The sequence below is a fragment of the Callospermophilus lateralis genome, chromosome 2 (assembly GCF_048772815.1).
Source record: "Callospermophilus lateralis isolate mCalLat2 chromosome 2, mCalLat2.hap1, whole genome shotgun sequence".
NCBI classification, from domain to species: Eukaryota; Metazoa; Chordata; class Mammalia; order Rodentia; family Sciuridae; genus Callospermophilus; species Callospermophilus lateralis.
This window is the reverse complement of record NC_135306.1, coordinates 92514538-92536831: the sequence shown is the minus strand read 5'-3', so window position 1 is coordinate 92536831 and position 22294 is coordinate 92514538. Positions and strand designations below refer to the sequence as shown.

At 34.8% G+C, this 22294-nt stretch overlaps 1 pseudogene; it reads left to right on the top strand.

Moving 5' to 3' along the window:
* The first annotated feature begins 1141 nt into the window (after positions 1 to 1141).
* LOC143391008 (F-actin-capping protein subunit alpha-1-like) lies at positions 1142 to 2001 on the top strand (annotated as a pseudogene).
* Positions 2002 to 22294: the final 20293 nt, after the last annotated feature.

Genomic DNA, 22294 nt, shown 5'->3' with positions numbered 1-22294 from the left:
CCACCACCATACCAGCCAGGCTCCCCTAATAATAGTGCATTACAGCAAAATGATGGGCAAGGAGTCGATTATATTTTAGAAGATGTCACTGAGAAACAAAGACAATAGAAAAGACAAAATAGTGTTTCCTATATAACCAATAGTCAACAGTAAATAAAGTATAGCTCTTAGCAAGATCAGCATACTGTTTAAAGCATAAACATCTTAATTTAACACTTTTTTTCCCATTCATCATAGTCTTCTATCAAAAAAAGTACAAAGCATGATAGATGAAAAAAATAAAAATAAAACAAAAGACTTTTTTAAAAAATAATGGTCTGAAGAGATAAAGACATACTACTAGCATATGGAAGAGATTGGGGATTATCACACTGGGAATTTAAAATAATTGTGAATAATATGCTAAGGAATCATATGGAAAAGTAGAAAACATGTGGGACCACATCGGTATTGAGCACAAAAAGATGAAAACACTAAGAAAGAATGAAAAAGAAATGTTGAAATCAAAAGTACTATAACAGAAATAAACAATGCCACTGATGTATTCATCAGAAGACTGAATATGACCAAAGAGAGTATCAATGATTATAAAGATTTGTCAATGGAAATTTGAAATAGAATATCTATAAACTGTGAGATAATTATAAAAGATACAATTGGTGCATAATGGGAAAATCAGACAAAGAAAATAGAAAAAATAAACAGAAGAAATCATTAAAGTAAATATTAAATAAAGCATGTGAGAATTTTCTAAAATTAATGACAGATCCAAGAACAAATTCAAGAAGCTCAGATTACATTGAGCAGAATAAATACCTAAGCAAAAGAAAAATCATGCAGGCATTCCATATTAAATTTTCAAAAAATCAAAGGCAAAGAGAAAGGGTTATAAAAGCTGGGAGGGCACTTGTCTATAGCAGAACAAGGGTATGAATTTTACCAAATGCCTTCCAGGAACTATGCAGATAAGTAGAGAATGGAGTGAAATATTTAGGTTATCAAAGGGAAACAAAAAGGACAAATCTAGAAGTTTGTATCCTGAGAAATAATCCTTAAAAATTAAAAAAAGAATCATCTAAATTGAGGGAATTAATTCCTAGTATATCGTATTTCAAGAATTATTCATAGAGAGCAGCCCAAGATGACCGACTTCGAGGTTCGGTTGTCAGATGAGGAAAAGGTACCCATAGCTGCTAAATTCATCATTCATGCACCGCCAGGGGAGTTTAATGAAGTATTCAGTGATGTCCAGCTACTACTTACAATGACAATCTCCTCAGGGAAGGAGCAGCACATGCATTTGCCCAATATAACATGGACCAATTCACACCTGTGAAGATAGAAGGATATGAAGATCAGGTCTTAATTACAGAGCATGGTGACCTGGGTAATAGCCTATTTTTAGATCCAAGAAGCAAAATTTTCTTTAAGTTTGATCACTTATGGAAATAAGCAAGTGACCTTCAACCAGAGGAAGTAGATGGAGGTTTGAAGTCTTGGGGAGAATCCTGTGGCAATGCTTTAAGAGCCTATGTGAAAGATCATTATTTCAACAGCTTCTGTGCTGTTTATGCTAAAACAATAGATGGGCAACAGACTATTAATGCATATATTGAAAGCTTCCAGTTTCAGCCTCAAAACTTCTGGAATGGTCGTTGGAGATCAGAGTGGAAGTTCACTATTACACCATCTACAGCCCAGGTGGTTGGAATGTTCAAGATTCAGGTTCACTATTATGAAGATGGCAATGTTCAGTTGCTTCGTCATAAAGATGTACAAGATTTAATAACTGTTTTGAATGAAGTCCAAACTGCCAAGGAGTTCATTAAAATCATAGAGAGTGCAGAAAATAAATATCAGACAGCAATTAGTGAAAACTACCAAACAATGTCAGACACCACATTCAAGGCCTTGCACCAGCAGCTTCCAGTTATCCTCACCAAAATCAAATGGAACAAGATACTCAGCTTCAAGATTGGCAAAGAAATGCAGAATTCTTAAAGGCTGACTATGGGATTCTTCAGTATGTAGAAAGAAAAGTATTTAACATGTGGTTATATGATAAATAAGTGATATATAAATAAGAGTGATATTTTGCTAGGGTTTTCAAAGTTAACAGATTTTTTTAGCCTCATGAAATACTTTTGAACCTATAGCATTGACTTCATCTTTTTCTATTCTCTGTCTTGTATTTTTCTGTTATCACTATATCTACTTGTAAATCTTTTTTCCCCCTTTTTGTTAATTCTGCTACACTTAGTGCTGAAGAGAGATCCATCTATTCTGGAGTCATTTTACTCTTAAGAAAATTTTCTTACCCATGAAGTCCTGTTACTGATTTAGACAGATAATATGCTCAGTACTTTTACCCTGTGCTCCAAAACACTTCTGGTACTTCAATGCTTTTTACTGATCCACCAATAGCCAAGGAGGCTATGCTACAACTTGTAGCTAAATGGAAGACACATTCATCCCCTCTGACTGCTTTGATCGTCCTTTATAGCATCTCATAACTATAGTTTTCAAAAGTTTGGATTGAAGCTTTTCAGGTCCATTTTGGGGGGGAAAGGGAAATTTTCTGGAAATTCCATGACAGCCAGCTTCTCTGGGGGACACTCATTTTTAAATCCAAAGACTTGAACCACATTCCTTGCACATGGAATACATTTGCTTTCTTCATTCCCTCATTGTCTTCTTCCCATTTAGTACCATTTTAGTTATAGACATCTGCATTTTAGAAGAGTTTTATTCATGTATTATTTTTTTAAGTATCCAAGAACTGCAGATATACTGTGGATGTAGTGGAGTATAAAACTTGAAAAATGCAGGTGCTGAAGGAATGATGGGTATCTTGCAATTTAACATTTTGTGGCAGGATTGTACTATAAGCAAATGAATCAACTCTGTAAGTCACAAAAACTTAAAATGAACCAAAGTGAAAAGATAACTTCCAGGCAGTATCTTTCTACTATAACCTGCTATTTAATGAAATACTAGTGTTTTCTTCAAAATGGAATTTAAAACTTGTTCCAAATTATTCTTCCTCAGTCTTGCCTGCAAAGAAATCAAGTGTAACTGTAATATAGCAACTTTCCCAGTTATATTGGCAGGTATATGTGTGATCTCAGAATACACAGGTAACATAGATATGATAGGACAACTGGGTAATGGTGGATTCATTTACATTGTTTACACTTCTATGACCAGGCCTTAAGGGAAAGTCAGTTTTTTGAAACCAAGTAGTGTCTTCCTACCTGTCTCCAAATACATGTCAAACAAGAAGAGTGTTTGTACTTCAGCTTTGTCTTTGCTCAGTAATACAGTCAAGCAAGAGTTTGTTTCCAAGTGAATGCTGTGTAAGAATTTTTGCTTATTTCAAATAAAATATATTTGTATTATTTATCATTGAAAAATAATTATTCATAGAAATTCTTCAGCAAGGAAAAAATTATATAGATTAGAATGTCAGATTCATAATAAATAAAAAGTTTTGTTTTCATTATTTTGTCTTTTGTTTGTTTTTGATAATATGTTTTTATTTTTCAAAGGTGAAATATCCAAGGAATTGAGTGTTTAAGTCATAGTGTAAATGTATGTTTAGTTTTTAAAGAATGGGTAGAATCTTCTCCAAAGTACCATTTTATAACTCTATGAACAATGGATGAGGTTTGAATAATCCTATATCTTTGCTGACATTTGATGATGTCAGAAGGTGTTAAGTGATTGATATTTCAATCTGATAAAATGTCCTAATTCAGGACTTAACACTTTTAATCAGCACACTTCACTTTCATTTCTACACATACCTAGTCCTTAATGAGAAGTTAACAAAAAGGCCTTTCCTTCAGAACATGGCAAGATAGTGATTTGTTCTTTGTGGTTTTCATGTCATTATCTTAATTCATGCACATTTTTCTCTGTTCTCTTTCCCAGCATATTCCAAGTTTTCTGAAATGACCTTTCTAATTCTGTCTTAATTTCAATTCAACTCATACATAAACATATATGATGAAGCTATTGTAAATACTGTGGACACCTAATTCAAATGAATATGGCTTGTCCCTAGAAGTAATTAATTATTTTAATAGTTAAGGGCTCTTCTCTTCTCCAGAGATTCCTTGTTAAAGGAATTCCTGTTATATTATAGTCAGTCTCATAGGAAATTGATGTTTGCTTTTATTTGAATGTGGTTTGCATTTTGGGGCACTTTGTAACATATATAATTAATTCCTATTCAAGTTTTCTTGAATGTTTTTGTCCTACTGTAACTAGCACTTTAATGGTGGTCAGTATGAAAAAATGGACTTTTCTATTAGTTTCCACCACTCTTGAGGCTTATTGGATGCCTTCATGGAACTGATTGAGCCAAAGAAGTGTGACACAGGGTATTGTAAAAGGACTAGAGATGATAGTAATTGACAAAGGATTTATTCATGTGAACAATGTTTTTATTTCTTAAGCTGGTTTATAGGTAGCCATGGTATAACTCTTATGTATTTTTATTCTTCAATAACATATACTGAATTTTTAAATATAAAAATTTATTTTAAAAGCATATGTTTAAGCCTATGGAAATATTATGTACATGGTAATTGTGGGACAAGTGCATGGAGTACTGCACACATGGCATACTTTAAGGGCCTCTGAGTGGCAAACCACTCCCCTCATGCTAGGTGTATGAGTGGCAAATCCCTTACCCTGTAGGCACAGCCCTGTGCTTGAGGCCACGTGTTACATCCTGGCGCTTGCTCCATGGCCCATTCCTCAGTTGGTTGTTGCAAGGACAGTTGGCAAGAAATTTTATTGGTGACTGCCTGTTATTTGCTTAGCTGCTATCTGAGTGTATATACAGGGTAACTGTGCAATAAAATCAGACCTGCTTTCTGCTTGATCTCTAGAGGTCTTGAATAGTGACTCCGCAGCCACACTCTCCTTTACCCTGTCCGTGGGCCTCCTTGCTGGATGGGAGAGAGCCCAACAGGTAATCGTTAATGTTGCTTTTAGTCTTGGTTATTTTGGCTGGTTTTGGTAGAATGAGGGATAACATTTTTTGGTTTGCCTAGATTATATTTTCATTCACACCTGGGCATGTTCTAAGAAACTCTGTGGACTGGGTCCTGGACTAGAACTCAACCAGGAGGTTGATATTTTTCCACAGGGATTCCTGGTTAGGTCTTCTTCAGGTCAAATTTCTTAATTTTTTTCTAGATTACTTTTCTTTCTTTTTACATTTGAAGGTGCATGGAAACACTGTTATGAATGTTTGCTACTGGCTGGGAATATATATATTTATGTTTCATAACCTTGATAATTATTCCTGTAAAGGAAAATAAATTTAGCTCTAAATCAGGAGGAAGATGTTAGCCTTGAGTTTGATGGACATAGCTTTTACAATGTATGTTCATTTTATTCCATTTTTTTCCTAGAGTTTTAATCATGAATGGATGCTGTGTTTTATCAAATGCCTTTTCTCTATCTGATGAGATAATCATGTGATTCTTGTCTTTAAGTCTATTTATATGATGATTTATACTTATTGATTTCCATATGTTGAACTAATTTTGCATCCCTGGGATGAAACCCACTTAGTCATCGTGCACTATCTTTTAATGTGTTTTTTATGTAATTTGCCAGTATTTTATTAAGAATTTTTGCATCTATGTTCATCAAGGATATTGGCCTATAATTCAATGATGTATCTTTGTCTGATTTTGGTATAAGGGTGATATTACCAACCTAGGAGCCCTTTAATGGATTAATGGATAAAGAAAATGTGGTATATGTACTCAATGGAGTATTACTCAGCTATAAAGGAGTATGACTTTATGACCTTTGGACAGAAAATGGATGGATCTGGAGATTATCATGCAAAATTAAATAAGCCAGTCCCGAAAAACTAAAGGTTTTCTCTGATATGTGGAAAGTAACCCAAATTGTGGGAGGGGGTTGAAGTTCAGTAGATTAGACAGTGGGAAATGAAGAAAAGGGAGGGAAGATAGAAATAAAAGACAGCAGAATAAATCTGATGTAATTTTCTCATGTACATATATGAAAACAGCACAGTGAATCCTACCATCATGTTTATCACAAGAATGTGATCCTAAATAAAATAAAATATATTTTATGCTTGTATATTTATATCAAAATGGATTCTGATGTCATGTAAAACTAGAAAGAACCAATAAATAAATTTTTTAAAAGGGAGAAAAAGAAAAGAAAACATGTGTCTTATTTTCTGTTTTTTTTTTTTTGTTTGTTTGTTTGTTTGTTATTGTTGTTACTGGGAATTGAACTCAAGGATGCTTAAGGACTGAGCCACATCTTCAGCCTGGTTTTATTTTGCATTTTGAGATAGGGTCTCCCTAAGTTGCTTAGGACTTCACTACCTTGCTGAGGCTGACTTTGAACTTATGATCCTACTGCCTCAGTGTCCTGAGCCTCTGGAATAACAGGCATAATGAAAGAGTATTACTTTTTTTTCCAATGTCTTTTCTACACTAATTGAGATGATCATAAGTTCATTTATTTATTTATTTATTCATTTATTTTTGTCTTTCTTTTGTTCAATTAATGGGATGTGCTACATTGATTAACTTTCTTATGTTGAATCACTCTTACAGTTATGAGACAAATCCTACTTGGTCATGTTGAATAATCCTTTTACATATACTGATGGATTTATGGGGAAATATATTATTGAGAAATTTAGCCTCTGCATCTCTAAAGGATATTGTTGTGTTGCTTTCTTGGTGTACTTCTGTTTGATTTTGGCATAAATATTGATCTCATAAAATGATTTAGAAAATGTCCCTTATTCTTCTAATTTTGAATTCATGAAAGACTGGTCTTAATTCCTTTTAAATGTTGGGTAGAATTTATAAACAACTATTTCAGGGCTTTACTTTGTGGGATTTTTAAAAATTTATTTTTAATTCACTGTTATACATTAATTCATTTTTAAATTTCTTTTTGTATCTTTTTCACATACTTTGTCTCTTTCTAGAAATTTGTCCATTAGAACAAATTTATCTAATTTGCTGCACAGTTTTTCATGATGTTTACTCATCATTCTTTTGTAGTTTTCATCTGTAATGTTGGTAGTAATGTCTCCTCTTCTGTTCCTAATTTTAGGCATTGAAGGTATCTCTGTTATTTCTTTAGTCCACTTAGCTAAAGATTTTTAAATTTCTGTTGATCTTTTTCAAGGGCAGATACTCATTTTATTAATTTTCTCTATTGGTTTTCTATTATTTGATTAATTTATTTTTTATTTTATCTGAATATTTATTTGAATTTACTTTGGGTCTTTATTTACTCTTCTTTTGCCAATACCTTAAGACCTATAGGAACATTATTGTTTTGAGATCATCATGTTTCATTTTTTAATATGAATATTTGCAGCTATTAAATTTTATCTAAACATGATAGTTATATTCCATAAATATCAATGTGTTTTTTTCTTATTTCTATTAATCTCAAAATAATTTTTATTTTTCTATGATTTCTTTATTGATAATTTAAGAGGTGTTTTTTTTTTTTCTTTCTACACACTTACGAATTTTCTAGTTTTTCTTCTGCTATTGATTTATAGTTTCCTTCTATTATTTCCAGAGAAATGCTTTGAGGATTTCAGTTTATAAAGTGTATTGGGACTTCCTCCCTTTCCTACTATGTGTTTTATCTTAGAGAATGCTCTAATTGCACTAGAAAAGAATGTATGTTCTGCTATTAATATGTGAAAAGGTCCAAATATTTCTGTTAGTTCTACTTAAAGTGTTTCCAAGTATTTTATTTTCCTGTTGAAATTATCTTGTTTTTCAATTATAGAAAGTGATGTGTTGAAGTGTTCAAATAATACAATTTCAGGTACTTTTCTATTCATTTTTCTTAGTTTTACCTCATGTATTTTAGTACTGTTATTATTATGTATATATGTTTATAATTATTTTCTGTTCCTGTTGAGGTCTCACTAAGTTGCTTCAGCATTATAACATATCCATTTCCTTCTTTAACAACAATTCTGTATTAATGTTTGTTTTCTCTGATATAAATATAACCACATTAGCTCTAATTTGGAGACTTTTTGCATTTTATATTTTATTTCATTTTTACCTTTTCAACCTTTGTGTGTCATTAAATCTAAGCAGTTAATCTTGTAAACATATGATAATTAAAACTTTTCCCATTCATTCTGGCAATTTCTACCATATATTAAAATATTTAGTCCATTTATTAGAGGGAAGTGGGGAGTTTAATCTCTAAATATTATTTCTTGTGTCTCAATGAAAGAAAATTTAACATCAGAAAGGAAAGAAAAATTAGCAAAAAATCTTTATTATAAGTGTAAGTAAGATTCAAGCAAAGGGCACTCTTGAGAGAGAGAGTGAGTCCTCTCTAAACAGAGAACAACAAAGGAAACAATGTTGTCTCCCAATTAATTGCTTATTAGTATCTGTCAGGAAAACTGGATTCCACCTTCTAAAGTTTTACCAATCAGATATTTAACTCCTTCACATTAGATAGAGGAGTTTTTGTCCCTGGTTGGTCCTCTCTGGAATTGTCATGGTGACCAACCTATTCAGGAAGACTTCATTTATAAGTCAATCCTATATTAATGTGGTACCAGGGTCCATGACCAGGAAGACTTCACATTTTTTTTTTAATTTTAAAGATTATTTGTTTCTTATTTATTTTTTAAATATGATTGAGCATTTAATGCACCTATGCCATTAATGAAATTTCCCTTCTGAAATTCATCGAAAAACCTATAGTCATAAATCCTAACTTTACAATAACCTCAGTAAACCCAGTCAGGAATTAGTCCTATTGATCATTCCTTCTGAACATATTTCTTAATTGTCTTTCTTATTTTCTACCTGTTTATTCTCAGGGTTAATACACCTGTGGTTTTTTTACAAGTTACTTGATTGTTTATGATTTCAATTTAAGACGATTTAAAAAAAAAAAAAAAAAAAAGTCATGACCCTGCTATTATTGGTTCAAATTTCAATGCTCCTTACTAAACTGATACATTTACCTTTAATGTTTACATATCATAGTCAGCTTCATAATATATTGTGATTTTTGCCTTAGTCATCTAAATGTTTTAAAATTTTAAATGATAAACATCTCTCATAATGTAAGGAAAACTTCTTTTAGACACTTTTTATTTCTTTTTAAATACCATACTCTTCCCTAAAGAACTTTCTTTTACATTTATTGTGCTATAGACAAATATACTTAAATAAGTTATAGGTCAGCATGAAAATAATGAGTCATTTGTATCTTTGCTTCACCTTAAATAATGCACTTTTTAAAAATTGTATTAGTTCGTTTTAGTTACACATGACACTAGAGTATATTTCAAAATATTTATATAAACATTAAATGTATTTTATAAGAATCAGAATCCCATTCTTCTGGATGTACATGATGTAGAGAATCACTGTGGTTTATTCATGTATTTACTTAGGAAAGCACTTTTATTTTTTGACCCCTTTAAACTCTTCTCCTTATTATTATTTTTGGCAATGTTTGTATTATGTAAACTTGCTTTGATTTTTCTACATTTTTGTTTATTTATTGTTGTTGTTCTGCATAGACTTCTTTATTGTGCAAGTTTGGAGTTTTGTCAATTTTTATACACTCTATAAATATATCCTTCTTCTCTGCTTATTCTGGTACTACAATTGTGTATATATTAGACTTTTGAATATTTCCAAAATTCCTTGTCACTCTGCTTATATATTTTATAAATATAAAACAAATGTATTTTCAATTTCTTCATAATTTATTTTAAATATGGTATTCTATATTCTTATATCTTCAAATTTATAGTCTTGTATTCTGTACTTTCTTATCGGCAGTTAATCTGATTCATCAAAAATTTCTTTTCAAGGCAGAAGTGGCTGTGCATACCTATAATCCTGTTAGGAGCCAGAAGATGGGGGAAACATGAGTTTAGGGAATAATTCTATAATGCAGACACACTGTGCTGACCCCCATATGCTTTACAAGAGGCATTTGTCTTCAGCTCTGTGTGGCATAAATGGACAGGACATTTCACATTCCTCAGCAAACTACCTGTTATCTTAAGGAGAAATACAGTCCCCAAATAATGTTGATAAGAGAAACCTAAATTACTCTAATTAAGGAGACTTTTGTGACCAGCTCTTGAAAATATGGGAGATTAGGATAATTCCTCATAAAAACAAAATCTGTAAACAACATATGGTCTAAAATCCAATTAGAATTGGTCAGCATGGGCCAAAGTGACCTACATTTGCCATAGCAGTGGGTACCTGAAAGTCTGAAGTCATCTTGCTGTCAGGCGAAAGTCAAGAGGTGGACCTGGTCAAGACTCTTTGAAGAGTGCTCTTAGATCTCCAGTAAAATTGGAGTGCCAGAGAGGCATGTTGTGCCTCTCTTCTCTGTGAGGACATACTCTATTCCTTGAGAATGTTCCCCTTTCCTTTTCCTATCTCTCCAATAAATTTGTTTCTGTTACTCTGAGTAACATGTCTGAAATCTTTATAACTTACTTATAAGAATCTGGGGATAAAGGGAGGATATTCATGCTGCCTCAATTTTTTGGATGGCCCTTAGCTCTGTAATAATCCCAGTGACTCAGAAGGCTGAGTCAGGAGAACTCCAAGTTTGAGGTCAGCCTCAGTAATTTATCAAGGCCCTAAGCAACTTCACAAAACCCTGTCTTAAAATAAAAAAGTAAAAATGGCTGTAGATGTTGCTCAGTTGTTCAGCATCCCTAGGTTTAATCCCTGGTACCAAATATATATATATATATATACACACACACACACACATATATTTATATATATATATGTATATATGTTTATATTTCATACATTATAATTTCTCTCTAGAAAGCCCATATGGTTTATTTTATATCTTACTTTTTACTCATTATTTTCATGCTGACCTATAACTTATTTAAGTATATTTGGTATGCTTATCGTAGCTATTTTAATATATTTATTAATTTTATAATGACTGTCTCATTTCTGAATCTTTTTATTTATTAATTTTTCATTTAGTTTTTGGTTTCATTTTTCTAGTTTTGCACCTGCCTAGTAGATTTTTGTTTGCAGAAATTTTACAATTGTGAGTAATTTATTTTGCTATAGTGAGATTGGTGGATGGTGTGCTCATAGGCAGTTAAATCATTAGCAATTAAGTAATGAATTGCCGCAGTCTGGCTGGGCACAATTCAGGAGCCACTTGTCAAAAGAAACTAACTTTATTTTTAGAACCACACACGCCAAACAAAACAGCTCCTCAGGAAAAAAACCCTCAGAGCCCAACTGCCACCACCAGCTTCCCACAAGCCTCTCTCACAACCACAAGCCTCTCCACCTCCCACAATCCTCCTGCTCTTGAGGCCGATTGGCTGGGTTGTATGGGCGGAGCCAAAAAAGTCCCCCAATGAGCAGCTCTGTGGCCTGAAAGGACAGGGAAACAGCCCAATGAGCATCACCGCAGAGGAGCCAATCAGCTAGATGTTGCTGGGGCCGCTGTGAGCCAATCATCAGCTGGCAGTCTGAAAGTTTGCTGGGGCCCCTTCTGCTGTGGCTCTCAACAATGAATGCATATTGTATATATGTATTTAGTGGTCTTCCCTTTTCTCGGTTTCATTTTCTGTAGTTTCAGTTGCCTATGATTACCTGTGATCCAATTCTATGAATATTTATTTTGACTTTTTCTAGAAAGATCATTCAAATAATTTTGTAGCAATATTTTATTATAATTGTTTTGTTTTACAATTATTGATTGTTGTTCATCTCTTACTATGTCTAGTTTATAAACTTTATCCCAGATATGTATGTACAGGGGAAAACACAAAATATATAGAGACCAGTACCATGTGAGATTTCAAAACATCCACTTAGTATCTTGGCAACTTTTCCTCACAGGAGAAGAAGATATACTCTACACCCGTTTATTTAGTTGTCTAGAAAAAAAATCAGATCACCTTTTCTCTATTGCATGTCATATTTGTTCAGTGATGTCTCTTTACTATGAGTGGTTCAGACTTATTTGTGAACTCTGGGATTTTACATTTTACAATTTTTCTTTCTCAGAAGTTATTTTTTGATTAGATTCTTGGTATCTTCCACCCCCTCACACTCCTCCACCCCTGTGTATATGCAGATTATCATTTACTCAAATGCTTACATGGGATTTTGCAGATTTATGGGGAATAGTTTCCTTGTTTTACTCTGCAAATTCTAATTACCCTGTTTTTTCAAAAGTCTGATCTCTCTCTCCTCAGCACAGTGAGATTTTCAGGTTCTGTTTGGTTTTATCTTCACTTTATTTGTTCTTGAAATTTCTTCCAGATGGAAACCCAGGTTTTGTCTGATCTCAAGATTCATTCATTGCCTATTGTTCAATATATGAGAGTACTTTATCATTTGAAGATATTTTTGGGCAGTTCTGTAATTGTTTATAATTGTAGATTAACCTTGAAGTCAATTAGGTACTTTAAAATAAAGAACATTGGCTTTAAATTCAAAAGACCATATTTTCTAGACTCAATTTATCCACCATCATATGTGTATTACCTTTTCTTTAAAAATAGGTATCATAACATCTGCATTGCAGTACTGATCTTAGGCGTGCCACACTCAGTGGATTTTCCTGGCCTCACAGACTAAGTCTAGCTGTTTTGTCACATGATTTCATAGTACTCTGGATTTCCTGTTTGGCATCTCTTTCCTACCTACAACTGTGTGTTTGATATATCTCCCTTGACAGCCCATAGCTTTTAGAAGACAGAAGAAATTGTGTCAATCTTATTAACTACTCTATCCACAGACCCTTAAATATGACTTTGAACATACAAACTTCCAACAAATATTTATAGAATAAAATTTAAAATAAATTTATGATACATTAAAAATAAATTTATGATATCAACTATTACAACAGCCCAGGAGCCTTGAAAATACCTCATAAATGCTGTCCCAAGTTTTTCTTATCTAACAATTGAAGGAATGATTGGATGTTCTTAAGATTTTTTTACACTTTAAATTTCTGTTTCTTTGATTTTACTTGGGTTGGGACTAACATTTAACCATACTCTATTTTAAGATACTCCTTCTGCTGTAACTTAACCCTCCATTAAAATGAAACATCATCTCTATGTGTCTATGTCTTGTTTTCTTGCCTTTATTGTGAACATCTTAAATACCAGAATAGTGTATTGCATATCTTTGTAATGGCCAGTAAATAATTTTATATGATTTTCCATAAGAAACTTGAACTTGAGTTAAACACCTTAAAACATTGCTTCTTGGATGTTTCTGTAACCCTTGTGCCATCCAGGAATGTTCCTTGATAAATGACTAGAGCTGGCTGTTAATATAGTGAATGACTTATTTAGCAGAGGGCCAGGTTTTGAAGTTCTCTCACTAGGATTCTCCACCCTCAAGGATGCCACACAACACAGCCCAGTTCTATTCAGAATTATGATGCTGGCAGTCTAGGTATGACAGTATGGAATTCACCCTTCCTAAATTGCCTCCCCGTCTTCTGTTTTTTATGGCTTCTTTATTCTGGGACTAGATTAAGTTTTTGCAAAGCTTTATTAATCAGATGTTTAAAACCCCATGAGTTTTATAGAGCTAGAATGATGATGTAATTGTATAAATCTATGGTTATAAAAAATGGGGTCAGTGATTCTTAAGTAGAGCTAAGCAGGCTCTACCTAGAGACAATAAATTACTTTTGAATGTAAAAACAAAACAAATAAAGAAACAAAAAACCCCCGATCATTGAATTCATCCTGGAATCTCTGAGTTTGTGCTCCTTGCTTTGGATAATAGCACATCCTTGCTGAAATGTTTTCTGTGTATTCTACTTAGCCTTATGAAATACTATATCCAGTTTTCTCAGCTGGACACAGAAGTTGCTATGAAGTCTAATACTCTCTACCTTCCTAGTTTCTTTTCCCCTCTATTTCCTTGTGTTTCCTTCTACTCTCAGATCCAATTCTGTGTTTGACTGTTTCCCCTGAGATAGACCTTTGTCACCTGATTTCATTCATGCCATCTACTTGGCCTGAAGTGTGTTCTTAAAATTGTGTCTTTAGGAATTTGACTGTTGGAATTGGGGTGTCTGCCTTAAATATCCCCTTTACAATGATACTTTTCCAGTGGATCCTGAGGAATGAATAGATACCTTTATCTTTTATTTTTATAGACTTTTAATAGCAATTTCTATTTACTCCTTGTGTTTTTACAACCAGTTTGCAGATGAAGAAGCTAAAATAATGAAAGCTAAGTGGATACTAAGAATGCACAATAAGCAGCTGCACAAGCAAATTTTTTTGAAACTTGACCTGGACTTGCAACACCCAGTATTTATAAAATTTTTTATAAGAATTGTAAAACTATTTGTGGGTCCCTTCTGAATTTTCATACAATTCATACCATTTCCAACAGTGTTAGCACATGGTAAGTGACCAATAAATGACTGAATGCAGTTTATGTTCAGTAGGGAAGTGTGTGTGTGTTTGTTTGTGTGCACGCATGTGAGTGCTGTGAGCAAGGAATTAGGGTCTAGAGCCAACCTTGGGGTATCTGGGATAAGGGAAGATTTTTAATCCTCAGTAGTACATTTCAGGTAGTACCATGTGATTATGGCTCTACAATGGACATTTATAATTGAAATTAGTATCCAGAGCTGGTTTCCTGCAAACTTGTTATTTTTCATCTCCAATTTCTTCATTAATGGTGACTACATGCCACCCTCTTGCCCATCACTATCTTTAACTCATCACTGGGTTCACCCTTCTCCTTGTTAATCCACTTAAACACAAGCTAAGCTTTTGATATAATAAAAGCTTTGTTGATGTACATAATGCCAGGGATGCCATGGTTTCCTAAGAAATAATCTGTTGTGTAAACTCTAAGGGAAAACTCATTAAATGGGCTGTGTGAATGGTGTGTTTATGTGTGCATATGTGTATGTATACATGCTCCAGAAGACAAATATACACAAGCATGCATTCACACTCACTTGTCAATTTTATAAGGAATTTCGGCAATAAAATTTCACTGTAGCATCAGTGAGATATGTCCCAGCTGATGAAGTGGTTTCCATGGGAATATATTAGATTGCTTGTCAAAACTAGCTTGTTCTGCACATGAGAAAGATGTGAAATAGTAGCTTGAATCCCATGAGATCTCACCCCACTTCAAATGTAGCCTATAAACACATGGAACATGACTTGGGCAGGAGCTGAAGACTAGAAAATTGGGTCAGTCCATACATGTTCTGTGGCAGAGCCAAGAAATTTGCATACCTGGGACCTTTTCTGCTATCATTTATAACTTTATTTTTGCTAGAGACCCCCAAAGTTCTGAGCTCTCTGAGGTTAGACACTGCATTTTGAGAGTCATGATAGTCATTAGCATCTTTTATTACTTACTAGGCATGAATAACTGCTTTACATACTTATCTCCTTTAATATATATATTATTTATGTATATTATTTTTAAGTGCCATATGTATATTATTTTTAAGTGCCAGAATATCTGTGATTCACTGGCTCTTCAGTTTTTAAACCTGCCGCAACCCGGCTGGCTGGGCAAAATAACCGGGGGGTGACGAACAACTTGTGTACATTGATACAGCAGGAGTGGAAGCCATTTATTGTAGGATCTGAGCGATATTTATACATTTTACACAGCTTATCTAATTAGCATAAAATAGATACAGCAGTCAACCAATAAGGAATCTCCACACTTAATGGCTCGCTTTTGTTACTTCACAAACCACTCCCTCTGGCATTTGACCAGGCACCATCCAGACTTGTTTACAGACTTTAACATTTCTCTGGCAAAATAACAGGTGCCAATCGGACTTGTTTACAGACCTTAACATAAACCAATCATTGAGAATCAACCTTGTAAAATAAGCTAATGAAGAAAAGTTAGGCATGCTTCCTATAGGAGTTAGGACATATTATCATTCCTAAGAGTGAGGAGAGGACAATTTTCTGATGAATCCAAGTAAACATTAAATAAATATGTCATTTCACAAGGCCTGAAGCCCTATAAAGAGCAAGCATCTCCATGTTTATAGTGTTCTGGTTAGTGATATTCATTCCAACATGAATGGATGGCTTTTAACATTTTTCAGTATATCTACATTTTCACCAGGGGGCATGTGTTCAGTTGGTTCCAGTTTGTTGATCTTTACTTCATGGCAGAAAATCAGGTTTTCTCTAAGATGGATAAGAGCAGAGGGACTGCAGGTGAATAAAACAGCTCACATCTGAACTGTGAATGAATCCTTCATGTTCACCCTCATCTGTTTATCTCTGACTGTTCTCGGTTTTGCTTTTATGAATTCTGGGAATGTTGGCATTCCAGATGGATGCCTGACTGGTAGTGACCAGAAGAGGCTGATGTTCAGAGAATGATAGAGCCAGGCAGATAAAGATGGAAATAGCAGAATGTGGAGACAAAATCTAATATGTAGTGATGAGGGGAGATGAAATGAAACAAAAATGAGCTGGGAAATAACATAAGAGGGATGGCACAAAAAAGAGAAGTAAGCAGAACAGGTGAAAGAAAGGAAGAGGGAAAGAAAGTAGAAGGAAAGGAGGTAAGGAGAGGGAGGTGGAAAGAAGGCAAGAGGGAAAAGAGAAGGAGTGGTTCAAAAAATATGAGTTCAGGGGCTAGAAAGGGGAATCAGGGAGAAAATGGGGGAAAAGAATATGGAAGAAGGAAGAGAGAAAAAAATGCATAAAAAACATCCTATTTAGTAAAGCTCTACTTAGTAGATGAGATGAAAATAATAAATGAAATTATTCCAAAAAAGAAAAATGGAAGTGGATATAAAACTGAGGGAAGGAAACATATCTAAGAGCTGAGTAGAGGAAAAACAGTCAGCAGGGATCTGGGAGTATTGCCTGGGTCAAAGACAGCTGGAATCTTACCTTTCTCTGAACTCCCCACACCGAATAATCTCAGAATCCCTGCAGCTAGGTTAGATGGAGAAGTGAAAACAGTTGGAAACCACCCCACCATACTCCAGTGTTACTCCAGAACTAGGATTCACATTTAGAGGGGCACACTGTCAGGTGGTTGGTGAACTCAGGCTTGTTTTCCAACTGTGAGAGGTCTCTGAGTTGAGAACTATGCAGAGTCCAGAAGGTAGCCTTTTTAAGGAAGCGAAATGTGGCTACATCACTTAATGGTTGTTGGAGCACCTTGTGCAAGATGAGAGTGACCTCCTTGAAGGTTGACAGGCTTGAATCTTGGGCACACTGACCTGCAAATGCACCTGAATAGCAGGGACACCCTTTTCTGCAGCAAGGCACACTTTGTTTTTCTCTCCTAGCCTGTCTTTTAGGATTAAGAGCTAAGATAAATGTATACACATGGATGTATAATCAATGTAATCCTGCAATCTGTACACATGAAAAAATGAGAATCCATACCCTATTTGAATCAAATTATGATATGTCAAATCATTGTATTGTCTTGAGTAACTAACAAAAAAAGAAAAAAAGAGCTAAGATTATAGGAATATAGTGCTACCACCCTAGCATTATTCTCAGAGTCAGCTGGTGGGAAGAACAAGTGCCTTGGGAAAGGACCTAGAGGAGCCAATAGGTGAGGGGATGTGTTCTGAACACATATACACCAGCAGGTCCAGATCCACAAAGAACATGGAGCCATCAGAAAGCCTTATGGGGTATGAAGAGGCATGAGCTGGTTCTATCCTTCTGAGAAGAAGGTCAAAGGAGCCCACTCACATTGTCACTGTGCTTCCCTAGGAGAACAGCAGTCTGCAAGAAGATAGAGTCTAATCTCTAAGTGACAGGAGATCTTCAGGCTGTCCTGAAGGGGGATGACTCCTCAGATTATTACATTTGATTCAGTGCTCCAACTGGACTCCAAACCCTAGGCTGAGAAGGCAGAAAAGCAGAGCTCAAAGACAAGGGGATAGGAAGTAGGAAGACACCAGAAAGAAATATCTCTATCTCATATGCCCACCAGACTATCTTTTCCCCTTAAAATAATAATTCTGGCTATAACTACAGAGACCTAAATATCAGAAGAAAGTCCCAGGGTAGTTTTCTTCCATTTTATAAGAAAGCTTGGGCTTTTTGTCTTTTCTTTTCTTTTTTATTTTTTTCTTAATGAGTCTAGGCTCTGTCTTTTACCCGTGAAATAGATTTTAATCTCTCTGAGCCTCAGTTTCTTCACAAGTAAAGTGATGCTCATGGTACATACTCTGTGAACTCATAGTACAGAAAAGGGACAATGTGAGGATAGTGCCAACAATCCTCTTAGAACATAAGTTGGGATAATGCACAAAAACTTGGCATCATTTCCATCTATAATGAACCTGATGATATTATAGCCATTCATAAAACCATACTTTAACAATTTTATGAAAACAATTTTTCATTAAGAAATGTAATTCTGGATTATGGTAAATTCACATGCACTTCACTTCTGCAAACACTTGCTCATACTCTGTACCCAAGATGCAGTACGTAGATCCTCAGGAAGCTCTGTGTCATAGTGAAGCCCTGGAACCTACGAGTGCTTCTCCTGCAATGTCAGGAGGGTTCATTCTCCCACTCTCCTTTTACAGAAGTGACTAAAAGTAAATCAGTAGAATTTGGCAGATTAAGAAAATTGGTGTCATCCCACAGCTTCATTACCTTGTAAGAGATAATGGCACCTCCAGATCCCAGAGGGCAATTACCAAACTATAACACATCATTCATGAGAAAACTACACATATCCACCCGCTCCCTGAGCTAATTCCCTGCCAACCACCCTTAGTGCAAAAGACTCTTTCAGCCCAGCCATAGAGAACTGTCCCAGTCATTGGCAGGCACAGCTCCTCTCTCAATCACTTACTGCTTAAATGAAAGTCAAGTTCCTGAACCCAAAATGAAATAATGCCTTTGCAAAAACTGTCCTTTATTCCTCTAAAAATGCAAAATATGGCAAGGTCTGGGATGCAGTTTGCCTCATGAATAACTTCATTCAAGATACTGCAGATCACTAGGACTATCTGCACACTTCATTAGTGTCCCTGCAGAGTGGCTGCTGTGTATCAGAGATGTTCTCTGTGGTTGACTTCCACCAGATTCACAGACATGTACACTCAGGATACAGTTGAGAATGGATTTCTTAATGTCTTACATTAAAAAATAAAATGGAGGGACCATTAAAAAAGTGGGGGTGAAACTAGGTGTACTTTTCAGAATGGACAAAATGAAATAGATCAAATACAACAGTGCACTATTTCCAGAAGAAAATCTAATTAGGGATACCTACCTTTGAATGTTAAGTAAAACATTAAAATCCTCACTAGGATTCTAAGCTTTATCTGCCTTCTCCATTTCTTCAATGCAGTTGTAGAGGCTCTGTTAATGGGTACTCACTATGTGCAGATGTTGCGTAAGTTTTAAGAATAGGGACACTAACTCACCAGCTGAAGACATGACCACTTTGGCCTTGCAAGATCATACTCCATTATTTAAAGTATTGAAGTTCTTCAAGGATAGATTCTAGGCATTCTCTTTTCCCGTATTTGAAACCCTTTTACTGAGACTCATTTAAGCCTCAGTATTTGCTATTATAAACATCTGTGAAAGTACACACACATATTTGACTTCAGGACATACTAGCTTTCTGGGCTCCAGAGTTATGTAATCAATTGTTTTTCTTATTTCACTTCTTAAATGTATCAAAATCACTTGAAACTCATCATATAAAATGCTAGATTAATGATCCTTACCTGGCCATCCTCCCACCTGGATACCCTTTTTTGGGTTGTGCTCATAGAACCAGTGATAAGAACATAAAGCATGGTGGTCACCTCTGACTTCTCCTTTTTTGATCACCCCCCTCATATCCAATTTATTACTACATATTTTCCTAATTAAACCCGTATTAGAGATACGCATTTCTGGGATGGTACTGAAGTAAAAAGTTCCTTCAGCAAACAGCAAAGAACATAAAGAGATCAACCACAAAATGGGAGAAAAATCTTTGCCACCTGCACCTCAGATACAGTACTAATTTCCAGGATATACAAAGAACTCAAAATACTTAACACCAAAAAAAAAAAAAAAAACAATTAATAAATGGGCAAAGGAACTGAACAGGCACTGCAAAGAAGAAGAAATACATTCAATCAACAAATATGCGAAAAAAGTGTTTGGTATCTCTCACAATTAGAAAAATGTAAATCAAAGCTACACCAAGATTTCATTTTACTCCAATCAAAATGACAATTATCGAGAATACAAAGAACAATAAATGTTGGCTTGGATGTTGGAGGGAAAGATCACTCATACATTTCTGGTAGGACTACAAATTGGTGCACCCACTATGGAAAGAAGTATAGAGACTCCTCAGAACACTTGGAATGAAACCACCTTTGGACTCAGTTATCTCACTCCTAAGCATATACCCAAAAGACTAAAATCAGCATACTAGTGTGACACAGCATCATCAATGTTTACGGAGCCTCAACTTACAATAGCTAAGCTATAGAATCAACCTCAGTTCCCTTAAACAGAATGGATAAAGAAAAATGTGGTGTATATATACACAATAGATTATTACTCAGATATAAAGAAGAATGAAATTATGGCATTTGCCTGTAAATGGATGAAACTGGAGGCTAACTGAAATAAACCATTTCCAAAACACCAAAGTTTTCATGTTCGCTCTGATATGTGGATGCTAACACACAATAAATAGATCAAAGGGAAGAAAAGAAACTCATTGGGTTAGAGAAAGGAGAATTTAGGAAAGGGATGGAGGATGGGAATAAGAAACACAGCAGAATGAATCAGTCATATCTTTCATAAATGAATACATACCCAATGAAACTCAACATCACGTATAACCACAAGAATGGGATCCTAATTAGAATAAGCAATACTCCATGTATGTATAAGATACCAAAATGTGCTGTACTGTCTACTGTTTAAAAAAATACCCATTTCTTTATATCTGAGCCCTAATTTTAGTCCAAGCAATAATCATTTGCCTGAGCTGCTGTGACGGCCATGTGTTTTGTCCAAGATCCAATATCCCTACCTGTAAAAAAGGTGAGTTATTCAATACTCAACTATGATGCTGCTGCCCATGTTGCTAAAAATCCTACAGTGGTTCCTTATTACTTTCGGGAAATAGCTAAGCATTTTTCAACTTAACTGTGAAACAGGGAGAGGCAGAGATGGAACCCCATATGGATTTACCTGCAGTGGGGCCTATGTATGCCCAAATAGCAATTTCAGCACCAAGGTCAAAAAGAAAACTTTCAAGCATAGGATATTTGTTCTTGACCTCTATTCAAGGATGTGGGTTGTCTTTGGTCTTTGAATATCTGGTTCTCCAGTCAATAGTACATGAAATATATAATGCATAGTTTCTAGTTGATAGTAAGATCAATAGATCTTTAAATACTGACAACAATAAAATGCCCAAATTATAAAAATTATGAAGACTTCCACAGATAAAACAAAACAAACAAACAAGAAACATAATTCAGGGTCTGGGGTTGTGGCTCAGTGGTAGAGTGCCTGCCTAGCATGTGTGAGGCACTGGGTTCAATTCTCAGCACCCCATATAAATAAATAAAGGTATTCTGTCCACCTACAACTAAAAAAAAATAATTTAAATTAAATTTAAAAACATAATTCAGGGACCTAGGGTTAATTGGTCATAATGTATACTTGTGTGTACATGGGGGTTTTACATGCTCACATACCCACCCCACAACACCTGGAAATTTATGGGCTATCTAAAAATAATAAGAACTTTATATAAATTTATTAGAATTAATTATAGTAATTCATTAGATTCCCCTGTTATGGTTTGGATGTTGTGTCCCCCAAAAGCTCACATGTAAGATAATGCAAGAAGGTTCAGAGAAGAAATTATTGAATTATGAGAGCCTTAACCCAATCAGTAGATTAATCATCTAATGAGTGATAACTGAAGGCAGGTGGGGTGTGGCTTAAGGACATTGGGAGTGTTGCTTTGGGGTATATTTTCGTATCTGGGAAGTAAAGATCTGTCTCTTTGCTAATCATCATGTGAGTTGCTTCCCTTCACTACTCTCTTCTATCATGATGTCCTGCTTCACCTCAAGCCCCAAGGAATGAACCTGCTATCTATGTACCTATGTATCTCTGAAACCATGACTCCCCAAATAAACTTTTCTTCCTCTATAATTATTCTGTTTGGTCTTTTAGTCACAGCAGACAGAAAGCTGACTGAAA